The 17,379-nt window shown below is 38.1% G+C and overlaps 2 protein-coding genes and 1 pseudogene across 3 annotated transcripts in view; all 3 read left to right on the forward strand.

Annotated features, from left to right (window-relative positions):
- Positions 1-17,379, forward strand: part of LOC127418625 (zinc finger protein 239-like) — a 197,029-nt gene that overhangs the window by 69,630 nt on the left and 110,020 nt on the right. The gene's annotated exons all lie outside the window — the stretch shown is intronic.
- The window catches only part of LOC127418597 (zinc finger protein 501-like), a 113,053-nt gene that overhangs the window by 48,410 nt on the left and 47,264 nt on the right, over positions 1-17,379 (forward strand). Inside the window, exon 1 of one of the 2 annotated variants that reach the window (XM_051659233.1) lies at positions 11,242-11,308. The exons of the other annotated variant lie outside the window; for it this stretch is intronic. The gene's annotated coding sequence lies outside the window, so the exon portion shown is untranslated. Of the gene's footprint in view, positions 1-11,241; positions 11,309-17,379 lie in introns of those variants that run through there. 2 annotated transcript variants of the gene reach the window in all.
- LOC127418578 (zinc finger protein ZFP2-like) overlaps positions 1-17,379 on the forward strand; it is a 51,471-nt pseudogene that overhangs the window by 23,421 nt on the left and 10,671 nt on the right.

Raw genomic sequence — 17,379 nt, forward strand, 5'->3', positions numbered from 1 at the left:
CTGGACCAGACAGGACTGGCAAAATGTGCTCTTCACTGACGAGTCGTGGTTTTGTCTCACCAGGGGTGATGGTCGGATTCAGGTTTACTGTTGAAGGAATGAGTGTTACACTGAGCCCTGCACTCTGGAGCAGGATCAATTTGGAGGTGGAGAGTCCGTCATGGTCTAGGCAGTGTGTCACAGCATCATCGGACTGAGCTTGTTGTCATTGCAGGCAGTCTCAATGCTGTGCGTTACAGGGAAGATATCCTCCTCCCTCATGTGGTAACCTTCCTGCAGGCTCATCCTGACATGACCCTCCAGCATGACAATGCCACCAGCCATATTTACACATTAAGTTTGCTGAAAATAAATGCAGTTGAAAGTGAGAGGACGTTTCTTTTTTTGCTGAGTTTCTTCCTCTGAAGCATGTATTCTCTCAGCCAGAATCAAAACTTCATGATCAAAAGTTCCTCTGATACAAATATCATGATGGTCAGTCCATGACAATCCAAGCAGGCGATCCAGGCTGTTTAAACTGTCAGGAGATTGCTGCTCGCACTGGATCCGCATGAGCACATGAGTGCAACTTAAAAGTGAAAGCGCTTCATGTGTGCTATAAGTAAATGTCATATTCACTACGCACTGTGTGTACAATTGGTTTGATCTGGTATTTTTGAGTAAATGCGATTGCTAATGTGGACATGCCATCCATGATTACTGGACTACTGTGTGTACTATTATTTCCTTCTTCCTAATATATTAATTTTTTCATGTGCAAATAAATTACTAAAATTTGATTGCTAAACAGATATAAGAAAAAACTGCTATCTACCATTTAAAATACAATATTATTTATTTCGATTTTTTTTTTTTTTACAAAGTTTTGTGTGAAATTGAGTAAATATAGTGCTAAGAAATAATAGTTTATTATTTTTTGTAGCAATTTTATGTTTGTTATTTACTATATTAAATCGTGTGATATATCGGCACTGTATCGGCCACCCTGCACTCTGGATATCGGCATTAGCCATTAAAAATCCCATATCAGTCAACCACTACTGGTAAGTAAATGGCAATATCACTTTTTCAAGACTTATTAAAAAAAGTTTTGCCAAGTGCTGTTGCATCCCACAGCTTAGCACACTGGCTGCAGCTGTCCTGTTCTTCCTCCTCCTCTGTTTATGGGTCATAGGAGGAAGGGGGATTGGGCTTGTTGAGGGAGGGATGATGGTGTGGTCCCCCTGGGGAAACCCCTCCTGGTATGGGAGTGCAGACTCCCTGCACTCGAAGAGATAGTCAACAAAGTCCCAAAAGCCAAAATGCCCCAGCTTATCCTCCTTCCCACGACAGAGAGGTTGGTCGAGGCAGATGTTATAAACCTCTTTCAGATCAATCTCATCATAGTCCAGCTTGTCCACTGCAATCAAAAACTTACATACGGAGTGGTGGTGGCGTAGTGGACTAAAGCACTGAACTGGTAAGCAGAAGTTTGTTGGTTCGATCCCCAGAGCCACCACCATTGTCCTTGAGCAAGGCACTTCAGGTTGCTCCAGGGGGATTGTCCCTGTAATAAGGGTATTGGAAGTTGCTTTGGATAAAAGCATCTGCCAAATGCATAAATGTGAATGTAAATGTACATGCAAAGTCCCTCATGTCAGTTCCCTCTGACAGACATTGCAAAGTTGGACGAGCTGAATCATGCACTGATGGATGGAAAAGTCAGTGAGGGGAGATGGAAAGAAGAAGATGCCCATTGTGCCTCTTCCTGGTCCAGAAATGGCTGTATTGTTCTGTCACAGTACGTGGTGTTGAGAGAAGGACCCAAACGCAGATTGGCAACAATGAGCTTTTATTTAAATAAACAGAAAACAAACATAGCCAAAAACTCTCACGATGGAGAAAGAAGAAAAACAAAACTGAACTAGAATAACACTAAGATCTTGAACTTGACAGGGAAGGTAGACAGAAAACACAGGCACACGACGACAAGAGCAAATGAAACAATTTACCACAGAACAGCAAATAAGAGGAGCTAATATAGGGAGAGAAATCAAACGGGTTAAAAAGGAAGGCAGGTTAAACAAATAAACTAATAAGCAGACAAGGAGGTGGGGTATGACGCAAGACTGAGAGACACGTGGCAATACATAACCAAAACAAAGTCACGTGCTCTCACAGACACAAACACACGAATGACACGAGTTCATATCGCCAGAAACTACAAGGCAACATGCGCTCATGCCAAACGACAGATGAGACGAGAATTCACGCAACACCAACAAAGTGATGCCATACACTCTCATACTAGACAAAACCAGAGTGTACACCGCAAAGCAAATACCATGCGATGCATGCAACAGGCTGCAAAAAAAGGTGGGACATCTGTGCGAGAGTTAGGCCACAAATAAACAGTCTCCGAAGACAGAAGTGCCGAACCTCGATGCAACTCGAAGCGCACCCGGGGTCGCAATAGGCAGACACAGACAACTGACACAAGTGCATGCCACAAGGATGACATAAGAGCAATGCACTCATGTCAAAAAACGAGAGAATGCATGACAATGCCAATAGCTCAAGCCATGCATTCTCACACAAGACACAGACTATACAAGACACTAAACATGAGTGTCAGAGCTCAGCTACAAAGACAATAAAAACAACCAAAAGAAGTGGCTGAACCTTGACAAAAGCATTATACATTAAAAAATAATAATGAAATTTGGTGTCACTACCCTTTGCCTTGAAAGTGAAATCAATTCTACATGCACATGTGCTCAGTTTCCAAGGTTGTTGGCTGTAAATACTTGGTTGTTTCCAAATATTTATTTGGAAAACACCGAAATTTTGGCCACTGAACAGTTTTAGCCAAAAATGGCATAAAATGCTCTTTTAGGATTTCGGCTGAAATTTTTGGCACAAATTTGAAGAGAAACCATTACTTTAAAATCTGGCAACAGAGCACTGACATGGAGAAAAAGCATTGTGAAAAGATTGTGATTTAATTACATTTAATGTAAACAGTGGTTAATTATTGATGATACAGTATATTGATGGTAACCAGGTTGTGCTTGCAGTTGAGACAAGCAGACCTCTATCACAGAGAAATCCACCTGAATGAGCTCAAAATAATAAACTCGCTCAAGTTTATGTAAGCATACTTGTTTGTTTTTTTATTTCAGTTTTAGTTTTAGTAATTTTAGTTTTAGGGATTGACTAATGTATGAAGTATTTCAGCTGACCGAGTGAAAATGGAGTAAAACTTAATTTAGGGCACACTTATGTTCTGGTGGTACGGTTGAACTTCCAGATAAAGTTAACTGTTTGGGGTGAAAACAGACCAAAATATAACAAGTTTTTCACTCTACATCTTTATAGGACTTCAAGGCAGAAGAAAATGAGGAGAAATTGAATAATTCCACGCAGAACAACTAAACGACGAACTGGTGCCAGGAAGTCTGAATTTCTTGCATCTGGCAAATCTTAACTGCCTTAAGAAACATTTCTCATATTCTAGAATTCTGCAAAAAATTTAATGGCATCTTATATTATTCTATATGTTTCCCTTTCTCAACCCCAGGATTCATATCCCAAGGTTACCAGAGCAGGCCAGATCCAGCTCCATTCCTGCTTGGTGTCGGACTCCAGCTACGTGTTGCAGAGTTATGACGATAAACTACAGCCAGTGCTAGCCAGACATCACTTCAGTCTTCAGAGGATGAACTGATGCCAACTCCAACTGTAAGACATTGGATACTCCATACGCCTCTGCCTGAACCTTGGACTTAGGATGGACCCCACCAAAACTCACCGAAGTGACCTGCTGGTTCAACTGCGATGCACCTCATCAATCTCTGCCTGGATCACCTTTGTGTATTAATGGACTACACTCTTGAAATTGAATATATAGACTATCATTTAATTGCCAACAAAAGTCTTTGTCAGCCAACTAACAAAGGACAATGGATCTATCTGAACTGCAGTTTATCCAGGATGGACTTCAAAAACATTAGTCATTAATTTTACAGTTCATACAAAATCTTTGTTTAAACGCTTAACACTTACTTAGTTAACTTATTTTAAACTATGATTTGCACTGCACACAAATAACTAATATTGGCATTATATTCATGATGTTAGCCAGAGTGGCCCCCACAGTGAGCCTGGTTTCTCCCAAGGGTATTCTTTTCCATTAACCAACATCTTATGGAGTTTTGTGTTCCTTACAACAGTCGCTGTAGGCTTGCTCACTGGGGTTCTAAATACAATTATTATTTTATAATGTATTTTTATACACTATTCACAGTCATATTTAATCAAACTATACAATGATCACTCTGTGGAATGTCTAATCACTATCACGACTGTTATGTTGCTCGGAACTGCACCCAAGAATTTCACACACTATTGCACTTGTGTGATTGATTTGATTCTAAGACTTTATAGGTATTACAGTTTCATTTTCTGTTAAAGCATGATTTTTTTGTAAAGCTGCTTTGAAACGATGCGTGTTGTGAAAAGTGCTATACAAATAAAAATTACTTAAGAATAGAGGTGAATTGAGGGAAAGAACAACAAAACCCTCTCTCCTCTTTGTTGTTAATCAGATAAACCCCCAATTTAACTCATCGCATGACTGATCAGACCATTTGCTGGGGGACTCTTTTTATGATCACCATAGAAACCCGTGAAATCACAGAATGAATGCCTCCATTGTTCTTCGATATAACCCACTCTCTTCACTTAAAATTATTGTACTAATCATGAGGCATGTTTCTGGTTTACCATCTCACATGAAGCTTAAAGGGATAGTTCACCCAAAAATGAAAATTCTCTCATTATTTACTCACCCTCATGATATCCCAGTTGTGGATGACTCTTCACCAGAACACATTTGACGAAAAATTTCTGAGCTCAGTAGGTCCTTAAAATGCAAGTGATTGGAGGTTGCTCTTTTGAAGCTCAAAAAAATCAGACAGTCAGCATAAACATCATCCATACGACACCAGCGGATAAATTAATGTATTCTAAAGCGACATGGTTGATTTTGGTGCGAAAAATATAAATATTTGAGTACTTTTTTAACTCTAAGTCATGCTTCAGGTCAGGAGCGGTAGGCATGCGTGACGTAATGGCGTTGGCATTTGATACATGCTTGAACTGACGCATGTGCTTCACAGCCGGAAGAGCAGCGCTGTTTAAAAGTGAGGAGGAGGAATGCTTTACAGTAGCTTGGTTGGTTTTGGATTATATTTGTATTTATCTGTTTCTTTACTCACAATGGTGCATTTGTGTGCTTATCCTGGATGTCTCAACCGAGTGGAGAATGAGAGATTACGTCAGTATCATGGCAACGTGAATACATCACATGAGAGACCGATTGGACTCCACCCTCTCATGAAGCTTACAGGAAGCGTTTATTTAGAGTTAAAAAGTACTTAAATATTGATCTTTTTTGCACCAAAAGTGATTGTATCGCTTTAGAAGACATTAATTTTACCGCTGGAGTCGTATCAATGATGGTTATGCTGACTGTCTGTGATTTTTGGAGCTTCAAAGAGAAATCTCTATTCACTTGCATTTTAAGGACCTACTGAGTTAAGATATTTTTCTTCAGATGTGTTCTGGTGAAGAAAGAAAGTCATACACATCTGGGATATCATGAGGGTGAGTTAATAATGAGAGAATTTTCATTTTTGGGTGAATTATACCTTTAATTCATGAACATCTGACATGGACTTTGGACTTTTCTTATTTCAGTACTATCCAAATACACAGCCCTGTGTAGGACTTTACCAAAAACTGACAAATGCTTCTTATGCAGATGATAACCCTGACAATTATGTTTCTCATGAAGTGTAATGTATTATCTATGTTTAAAATGAACAAACTAAATATTATGACTCTTAATCATGCATTCTAACTGAATTATAACTGTAATTTAATAAGAAAGTTCAAGTGTTTAGTATGTACTTTATTTTCCCTTAAATTCCAGAATGATGTTGTGAAATATTTTTGGGTTATTTCTAGTTTATATTTACACATTTACATTTAGTCATTTAGCAGACGCTTTTATCCAAAGCAACTTTCAAATGAGACACATATCGAGCAATTTGTCATACAAAATTTAACTGCATCTGCAGTATATGACTGCCAAGTTCTCACAATGGCTGGAGTAGTAAAGATGTTAGCAGAGAAGAAAGACCTTTTTTTTTTATTGTACATTAAGTACAGCGGTTAGTGCAATTTGTGTGGGTTGGTTAAGTGCTTGCGGAACAGATGTGTTTTCAGCTGGTTCTTGAATGTTGAGAAAGTAACAGCAGATCGTGTGGAGGTTGGAAGTTCATTCCACCACAGAGGAGCAGAGAAAGTGAACAATCGTGAAATAGACTTTGAGCCTTTTAGTGATGGGACCACCAGGTGTCGCTCATTCATAGACCACAGAGAGCAAGTTGGAGCATAGACCTGAAGAAGTGAATTGAAGTAAGAGGGTGCGGTTCCATTGGCTGTCCTGAAAGCCAGAGTCAAAGCCTTGAATTTTATGTGGGCAGCTACAGGTAGCCAGTGGAGTGAAATCAAGAGTGGGGTGACATGAGCCCTTTTTGGCTGATTGAGGACTCTGATGCACTGCTGCATTCTGAACCATCTGCAGGAGCTTAATCGTGCTAGCTGGATGGCCAGCCAACAGATCATTGCAGTTGTCCAGTCTTGAAATGACCAGAGCTTGGACCAGGAGCTGTGTAGCATATTCAGACAGGAAAGGTTTGATTTTGCTGATGTTGTAAAGTGTGAATCTGCAAGACCGGGCTGTTGATGAGATGTGTGCAGTGAAATTAAGCTGGTCATCTACCACCACTCCCAGGTTCTGGGCTGTTCTGTTTGCTGTTAGTGTAGTAGAACCAAGATGAAAAGTGATGTTGTGGTCAACAGATGGGATGGCTGGGATCATGAGGAGTTCTGTTTTGGCAAGGTTGAGCTAAATGTGTCGTTTCTTCGTCCAGGCCGAAATGTCAGAGAGGCAGGCAGAGATATGAGCTGAGACAGTAGGGTCATCAGGCTGGAACGACAGGTAGAGCTGCGTATCATCTGCGTAGCAGTGGTAGGAAAAGCCATGTGCCTCAGTGACCGGTCCCAGTGATGTTGTGTATATCGAGAAGAGGAGGGGTCCAAGCACTGTGCCCTGTTGCATAAATCACATTAAGTTAAATTTTTGCTTAAGATTGCCCTAAAGTTTCCCTTAAATGTAATGGTGTTGCAGAAAACAACCCTTATGTTTTACTTAAGGGTCTTTATAGGTAAAGACCCTAAGGGCTATGAGTTACAAGATTTCGAAAAATGGAGAAATGGCGAAGTTTATAGAACCAGTTGAAGAGTACAGCATACCAAAGCAAATTTTTCGTAATATAATATAAACAAATGCAGGATTACTATGGGGAAATCGCTAACATAAAGGCAATCTAATATCACATCTAACACTTCAAATTCACCTCACTACTTACTATCAAAGGTGTTTTCCTGAAGTGCACACTCACCAGCCATAAAACCAGAATCCTCCATTAATTGCTCCGTATTATAAACTAGTTTATTAATTCACACAGAAAAAAAATGTTTAAAAAAAAAAAAAACATTTGTGTAAATCTATACATTTTGAGGATTGTACCTGAGAAACAAATTAAAATCTGCCCATGTAACCTCCAGAAAATGAGTTTTAAAAATGTTTATGGAGTAATAGGCAGTAATCACAAACGACTGTAAATGGTGCATAATCAGTGCTGAGAAACGTAACAGGTGCCACGTGACAATGCTGTTTATGAAGAGTTCGGACAATAATTTACACATCAATAACGACTGGTTAAGGGTTGGACTGAATAGAAAGTGTTAAAAGGCTATGCCTGACGCCCTTTGCTCTCTTCCAGCGCGCTCTCTTCTCGTCTCCAAAATGTAACCTCTCTCTCTCTTCACATTCCATCATCCATCCGACGACTCCACATTCTTCATCTGAACTTCCAGACCATCGAACCAAACAAAGGCCTCCTTGAACTGAACCAAGCCAAAGGACTTCAAAGAACATAACACGCCAAGCAGCGCAACACAACACAACTTACGCAAGTACAAACCTCCAGACTTTTGTTGAAATCTGCTTTCTTTAATATAATTTGAGTAACCCGATCTCAAATCATGGCGTACTAAACTTCTGTAAGCCAAGAACAGAAAGCTGAGGCTGCAGTGGGCACAGGTTCACCAAAACTGGACAGTTAAAGACTGGAAAAACATAGTCTGGTCTGAAGAATCTCGATTTCTGCGGAAGTACACAGATGGTAGGCCTTCTGCAGCATCAGCTTTCTGTTCTTGGCTGGCAGAAGCAAACCACAAGTACATAATGTCAACAAAGGAAGAGAGAAACAACACACAAAAAGATGCAGACCGTAAGGAAGTAGATCAAAATAAAATCAAAGTATGTAATGAGCAATATGATGTGGCTGAAAGTGAGAAACACGCAGTAGCTTCACAGAGTTGTCCGATCAAGACATGGAGTGAGAGAACTGTTTCAAGGCCACAGAGGCTCATTGAAGGAACGTCACTTATTTTATGCTGCTTATAAGTAATGTGTTTGTTTGATGTTTAAACAAAGTAATTGTGTGGACAAATAAGAACTGAACTTGAACAGAACTGTCTTTTTTTCAATCAATAATTACAAGGACTGGTAAGAGACTAATGAAATTAGTATTTTCTTTAGATTTCCAATGTATTATGATGGCTTGTCTTGAATTATGATGTTTCACTGTATTGATATTTGACTTCAGTATTATGATAGGTGAGTGACATTAATGTGTTTAAAAAAAGGAAGATGTTATGATACAAGATTAATGATTGCTGTGATATGAGACTAATGATGTTATGGGATTACAGTGACGTCTGTTAATCATGTATGTAAATCACGTATGTAAAGCTGTCGCCTCCCGTCTCTTGTTTTATATGTAACACTCAACCAAGGGGGTTGCAGCATGAAGCATTTACATGTTTCCATTGATCATGGTATAAATATTGAGGGGTTGTACTTACTTGTTTTGATTATTGGGGGGTTACTGCTCCCCTGGAATCTACGCCCCTGCACGCAACCCTTTCTTTTGTCATTTTGGAGCTTGACAGGCTCCTTTTTACCTAATTTTTATAAAAATGTGCGACAAGGATAAAGTTAGCTTTTTATGTTCGACAGAAGAGATAAAGTCATACGGGTTTGGATCAACATGAGGTTGAGTAATTGATGACAATTTTAATTTTGGGGTGAACTTTTCTACTAAATGATGTTTCCAGATGCTGTTGAACATGTTCTGCTAAACTGTGTAGTGCATGAAAGATTCCAAACATTTATGTCAATGGAAATATAAAACCTGTCACTTCATTTTCCTGTATAATGATGTAAAAGAGTTTAAAGTATATAATGAATTTTAAAGTTAGACAACAGGACTGATTAATCAGATGTTGGTATTTTAAACACTCCAGTCCAGCAGATGTCGGAAATTCACTAGAAGTTGTTTTATAAATCAACAGAAAACACAAGAAGTAGAAAGGCAGCGTATTTTGACATAGAAAAGGCGTATGATATGATGTGGAAAGAGGGATTATTATTAAAGTTACAGAAAATTGGAATTGGAGGAAGACTATATAACTGGGTATTGAGTTTTCTGTATGGTCGTTCAATTCAAGTGAAGGTGGGAAATATACTATGAAATATGGTCAATGTAGAGAATGGTAGACCTCAAGGAAGTGTTATCAGTCCTTTATTATTTAATATTATGATTAATGATATATTTGAAGAAGTTAATCCAGACATCAACACAGCATTATATGCAGATGATGGAGTATTGTGGAAAAGGGGAAGAAATGTTACATTCATTACTCAAAAAATTCAAAAAGCAATAGGGAATGTTGAACGATGGTCATTAGAATGGGGTTTCAAATTTTTTGTATCCAAATCTTGTTGTCAGTTCATCACCAGGAAGAAGATAGGATCAAATATACAGTTACGTATGTATAGACAACCACTGGAAAGAGTGACAAAGTTCACATATTTAGGATTATGGATGAACTGTAAAATGACATGGAACATTCATATAAAATAATTAGAAAAGAAGTGTAATAGAGTACTTAGCTTAATGAGGTGTGTAGCAGGACAGGATTGGGGTGCAGACAAACAGTCGCTGATGGGAATATACTATGCACTTCTTCGCTCCATAGTAGACTATGGATGTATAGTGTATGAGTCTGCATCCCAATCGTTGCTCAAGAAACTGGATGTTATACAAGCTAGAGCATTAAGATGCATTTTAGGAGCTGCTAAAACAACACCAGTAGCAGCAAAGGTGGAGTTGTCAGAAATGCCTTTAAATTTACGTCGTCAAAAACTATCTATGTCATATTGGATAAAGGGCCACAATAAGGAACATCTAGCAAGGAAAGTATTAGAAGAAAATTGGGAAATAAAACATTCAAATGGATCAGGATTTGCATGGAAATCTAAGGAGTGGGCAAAAGAAATGAAACTGGACTCAAAAATATTTGGACCAACTGTTGCAATATCTCCGGTACCCCCTTGGTTGTTTAGTGAACCACAAATTGACTTTGCACTACATGACAGAATCCAAAAAGGAGAGAGTGGAAGGGATATTAAATCTATAACATTAGAACATATTAATACTGCCCATTATGCATTTACTCCAGTATACACTGATGGATCAAAAAACCCTGATACGGGGTGATCAGGTGCAGCATTTTATGTCCCAAATTTTAAAAGTGGAAACAGAGGGAGATTAACTGATGCAACTTCAGTGTACACTGCAGAGTTAGTCGCCATTCAAATGGCACTTGGTTGGGTTGAGGAAGTGATGACAGAGTCTGAAATGCAAGTTTTAATTTGCTCGGACTCAGTGGCATCACTTTCAAGTCTTCAAACTTTCCAATCATGTCGAAGTGATATATTGATAGAAATAATGGTTATATTACATAGACTAAGGCATATGGGAGTTTTAGTACACTATATACAATATTTTAAGTACTGGACCAGAGACTGGTAGAACACTAATGGCAATAATGAGGTTCCTGAGAAACACTGGTTTGAAATATAGAATATAGAAAATCTTCCTCGTATTCCATCCTGGTCACACTCCAGCACAGTGGCAGTATGCACCTTTTTAATTGGTTTGCAACCCGCCAGTAAATCTACAAAACAAGAAGAAGAAGAAGAAAGAACTCCGACACCCCAAATAGTGCACTATATAGTGAATAGGGGACGAATTCAGACACTACTACAGTTTGAGCGCTCAGTTCGGTACGTGTTCAATGTGTTTTACATCATTTGTGAGATTTATATTTAATTTGAGTTGTATTTTGTTGTGCATGTTGTACATTTTTCTCTCTTTGGCGTTTTAATGACTGTAAAAGAAGCTTTTTATCGACGTGTGTCTCTTGTTTTGTGACGCACGCTTTAAAATATTCAGTTTCAGGAGAAACAAGAAGAAATCTGTGAATATCATGTTTAATTTCTGATATATGAGCTCTTTAAATCCAGTGACTGACTGTAAATTAAGGTGATAATATATATTGGAGAGATGGGCACAAACAAACACTTTTTGGTTTCCTGAAGTTTGTGTAAATACTTTTGGGATTACTGGTCATATGCAAGAGGTGAACAAAACAACTAAAACACTTCAGAACAGGTTTATTTACACTTTCTGTCTGTGGCTAAACTCATGTTTATATTTTAGTCCAGTTTGAAGACGTGTTGGTAAAGTTCAATCTTGACAAACTTTGAGTAACGTTCCAGAAATGTTGTGGTAATGTTCTAAAGACGTCGCTTAAACGTTCCATTAAAGACGTTATAGCAGCATGATCCCCTGATCTTCAGATCATTTATACGAGTTGACGTCATAATTATATTATTTTTGTAGAGACAGTCATTCTCTGTCAACAAAAGGAAAATGTACCACATCTACTAAATATTACTGGAGTAAATGTTGATTTAATCATATTTTGTCGGCATTGTGATTTATAGATTTTTTTTTAATGGGCGCATAAGACAGATTTATTTTTTATATGTAATAGTTCTGCAGATAATCGGATACTGCGCATGCGCCTCACTTGGATCTGTAAACTCTACAAATCTACTTTTATTCTTCGTTTGATAAAGTGATTTACCGATCAAATATGTTTTGTGTTAAGTTTTAAAAACTTTCACCCTGTATAATTGTGTAATGAAATGCCCTGTTTGTTAAATCTGCACATGAGAAGTCTTCTGTGAGGCGACCTGAGGTAAATTTATAGATTCTCTTCAATTGTAATTATATTTACATATTCCCTTTAGTATATTTATTCATATTTAGCGTCCCAGTTTGTGAGTACATTAAAACATAAGAGATGTTGGCATTTAACCTGTACCAGCCTGGACCAAAATCTATAGTTTATAACTTTAATTAGATTCAGTTAAACTTGCTATAGTTTGTTTGCTATTTTACATCCCGTGCACCAGTGTGAAGACATCATTTTCCACATTGACTGTTTACTCTTAAGATTCATTGTTTTTTTAATATATATATCTTTTATATTTAGCAAATAAATACAGTGAGTAACTAAGTTTGTTTTGTGATTAAATATATTTTATGCTGATAAAGATTTATTAATTTAGTCAAAGTAAATGGGATTTTAAAAACGGAAGAAAAAAGACATGTTTTATTTATATAACAATGTTTCACCCAACTAAAATCAATGTTTTTAATCTGTACTAGAGTGTCTCGGACACGGGTCGGGACTGATATTAGTAGTCTCGGGTCTCGGGTAATTTTAAATAAATGTGCTTTTACCGAATGGACCCGAGAAGACCCGAATTCTTTTAAAATATGCCAACTTTCCATTATACATTTCAGGCGTTTAACAATATTTTATTATTTAATACAAATTAAATAATTATCACTTTTTCTCTGTTTTGTACAATCTGCACTTCTACGTGCAATTTACCAATTTTATCAATTTAGACAAGTAAATGGGATTAAAAAAACCAAGAAAAAAGCTGAAAACAATTGATTTATATAACATTGTTTCACACAACTAAAATCAATGTTTGGACAAGAATCTAACATCAACCCTTGTTATCTGCAGGTAAGGTGGTACTTAACACATACAACTATATTAATATAATGTAAAGATAAACATATTAGTGAAAGTGCTGTTACGAAATACATTTTGTTTGTTGGAACTGTAGGATACCTGAGGTAACCAGGCAGTAATAAGTCTTACAGACTGAGAGCCATTAACAGGATTCTTCAAAAAGGCCTTTAGTCCACACACTGTGTCCTTTAGGTCATAAAACATGGAATCCTGGAACAATGGCGCCAAAATGTCTGACTTAACATCAATGAATGTGCATCTGCTTAATTTCAACTGCTACAGAACAAAGCAGGACTTGTGAAGTTGACACCGACCTGCAATTCACCTCCCCCAGGGTAAAAAAACTACAAAACCTTCTCTATGAAATAGAAGATAATGAGGCCCGTCTGCTTCATGACACCTCACTTAAGCAACTCATGACTGAAGAACAAAAGGGCAATTCACCACCCCAGGAAACAGACTGGTATTTTGAATTGCACCCATTGATTCCCTGGATGGACCTCTCCATTATTTCACACCCCAAAACGTGTTCAGGGTCAGTTTTTAAATGCTAGAATGCATCAGATTACCCCGCACAATGTTTATTCTTGCTATAAGCATGTCAATGCGATATCATGACCTTTAATCATCAATTATTCATGTTTCTGTTGTTAGCAAGCTAGCTACTGTATTTATACCATATCAGAAACGGTAATTTTGTTCAACAGAGCTGTTCTTGTGTTTAATCATATAATAATGTTTTAGAGTTTGATGAATGTCAGTCCATTTTAATGATGATGTTTTTGTGTTCAGATGTTCATCATGAGAGAGCAGGTGGATGTGATTCACACTGGAGAACAGCAGATGCTGCAGACACCAGTGAAGATTGAAGTGAAGCAGGAGGAGATAAAAGAAGAAAACACAACAGAAGAACAACAGAGTGATGAAGATGATGATGAACAGCAGATGCTGCAGACACCAGTGAAGATTGAAGTGATGCAGGAGGAGATAAAAGAAGAAAACAGAACAGAAGAACAACAGAGTGATGAAGATGATGATGAACAGCAGATGCTGCAGACACCAGTGAAGATTGAAGTGAAGCAGGAGGAGATAAAAGAAGAAATCACAGCAGAAGAAGAACAGAGTGATGAAGATGATGATGAAGAGCAGATGCTGCAGACACCAGTGAAGATTGAAGTGAAGCAGGAGGAGATAAAAGAAGAAAACACAACAGAAGAAGAACAGAGTGATGAAGATGATGATGAACAGCAGATGCTGCAGACACCAGTGAAGATTGAGGTGAAGCAGGAGGAGATAAAAGAAGAAAACACAACAGAAGAACAACAAACTGATGAAGATGATGATGAACAGCAGATGCTGCAGACACCAGTGAAGATTGAAGTGAAGCAGGAGGAGATAAAAGAAGAAACCACAGCAGAGGAACATCAGAGTGATGAAGATGATTGTATTTCCTCAGGTATGTTTCTTCCTGTAATGTTGTTTTATATTTTCATGACAATCGACTGTCATGTCAGAATCTGTTACCAAATGATTTTATCACTTAAAAGTCGAACCCGCTGTTTTTATTCTCAGTTTAGAAGAGCTCAGTTGTCTTTTAAAGCACATCTTTTTATTTTTATTTTTCCAAAGTAAAAACAGTTCTGCAGGAACAGTTACTCTCCATTAGGGTTTCTGCTTAAAATCTAATGTTGTTCTTTTTAAAATGATGACTTTATAGGGATAGTTCATCAGTCAATTTCAAACAGGCTATCCATGTTTTCGTATGAATGCACTCATGAGCCTAAAGTTCACACAACACAGTAAAGCCAGTCGCACACCGAACGAGAAGCGCCGCGTCACTTCTTCAAAGTGAAGTTTTGAGTTGATCCCTTGATAATGATTTGGATCAAATTTAAAGGTGAAGTGTGTAATTTCTAGTGACACCAAACGGAATTACAAAAATAAAGTATGTTTTCAAACAACCTTTGGCAACACTCTGACTCATCTCGCCCCTTCGCACTCTCTGATTCCCTATGAATAATTAGGCAATTCTAAGTAAAAGGTGATAAAGGTTTAACATCGTAATGAACGAGACCAGTATAACATAAACAGTGGTCTGTTAACATCGGCGGGTGTCCGATAACATTGCCGGATTGAAAGGCAGCTGGGTGTGCAGTGCGCGGAATCGAGCACATGAGGTAGGGTGTTTCTGGTAACTAGTAAGTGTAATGACAGTGCCGTTTCTGACCATTTTGGACACCCTAGGTGAGATCACACGTTTTTGTCTCTTGGTGAGCTGATTAAAGTGATTTGGAAGTAACAGTTTGCCAACTTTGTGTTACATGATATGAATACACAAATAGTTGAATATAAGTATTGATATAATATCGTGTGTAAAAGTATCGCAATATATCGATATTTAATCGTATCAACACAGCCATAATAATTGTAAACCAAAAAAAATAGATGAACCATAAAGAGGCAAAACTCGATAATTTGAAAATTGCTACATTGTTTTCTGTCCATGTGATCATAAATGAAATGACTCTTCAAACATCATAATCTCTCTATCTCTTGATTTTAGCCATACTGAGCGTTTTTCTACACCGTTTACAGGGTTCGCTCAAGGTCCTTGAAGTGCGTTGAGTGCTTGAATTTAGCTTTTAGAAATTTAAGAACTGGAATACCTGGAAAATGGCCTTGTTTTGTTGAAAAGTGCTTGAGATTAAAACAGAACATTTCTTCTGTGTAAAGGCCCCAGCACGCTTATGGAAAGTTGTTCTTCGTTCAGAGGTAAAAAGAAGTTCAAAAAAGCTGAGCAACAACTGCAACCAAACGCTTCCGATAACTGGAGATCAGTCTTTCACAACGCTGTGGTGGAATTTTGGCCCACTCTTCTTGACTGAACTGCCCATTTAAGGTCCTGCCACAGCATCTCAATTGGGTTCAAGTCAGGTCTTTGACTAGGCCATTCCAAAACTTTAAGCAGAATTCATGTTTGCCTCAATTATTGCAAGTCGCCCTGGCCCTGAAGCAGCAAAGCATCCCCACACCATCACACTACCACCACCATGCTTGACCGTAGGTATGTTCTTTTTGTGGAATTCCGTGTTTGATTTACGCCAGATGTAACAGGACCCCTGTCTTCCTAACAGTTCCACTTTCAACTCATCAGTCCACAGAACATTCTCCCAAAGGGTTTGAGGATCATCAAGGTGTGTTTTGGCAAAATTCAGATGAGCCTTTTTTTTTTTCAATTAACATTTTTTTATTGATTCGTAGATATATAACAAAAAAAAACACAACAAATATATTGAATCAGCATTTAACATTTAACCCCCACAATTACCCCTCCCCCTCCCCAATCACCAACCCCACCCTGACCCCCAATGAACACCCCTGTGTTCACATATAAGAATACACACAAAAAAAAAAAAAATATATATATATATATATATATATATATATATATATATATATATATATATAATAATCATACATAATTAAAACTAAACTTCTTTCTCCACAGCCCCTCCCCGGGAGTCCCCCAAAAATGCTAAATAACTGCCCCATTTCCTATCAAACAAATCCCAAAACCTCAGCCTTCTACTTGACACCTCCTCTAAAGCTGACACCCTCCCCATCTCCGCACACCTTTCTGGAAATGAGGGTGTTCCATCTGACTTCCATCCCCTTAACATAATCTACCTGCCAATCATATCACTGGACAGAACCCAATTTTTTATGTGTTTATCCCCCATATTGATGACCGCCCCATCGCCCAAAATGTAGAGTCTGGGGCAAAATGAAATTTGAGTGCCCAATATGTCACATATAAAACTCTGAACCTTCAGCCAAAAGACTTGGATCTTAACACACCACCAAAAAACATGGGTTGTGTCTCCATCTTTTGATTGGCATCACCAGTAGGTGAGTGTCTTTAAGACCAAGCCTATACAATCTAGAGGGGGTCCTATAGAATCTATGTAAAATCTTGAATTGCATAAGGTGCACCCTTGCATCTCTAGATACAGACTTCACATTTTTAGAATCCTAGCCCACACTCCCTCCTCCAATAACAAGTTTAAATCTTTCTCCCATAATCTCTTGATAGAAGTTAAAGTTCCATCCCTCAGACTCTGAATTAGCAGGGAGTAATACACTGATGCCACATGACCTTTTCCAAAAGCAGTAATCACCTCTTCTAGAGTAACTGCTGCTTTAGGGGCTGTTTGCTACTCCCAAAAATAGTACAGAGCA

This window comes from Myxocyprinus asiaticus, chromosome 28 (assembly GCF_019703515.2).
Source record: "Myxocyprinus asiaticus isolate MX2 ecotype Aquarium Trade chromosome 28, UBuf_Myxa_2, whole genome shotgun sequence".
Taxonomy (NCBI): domain Eukaryota; kingdom Metazoa; phylum Chordata; class Actinopteri; order Cypriniformes; family Catostomidae; genus Myxocyprinus; species Myxocyprinus asiaticus.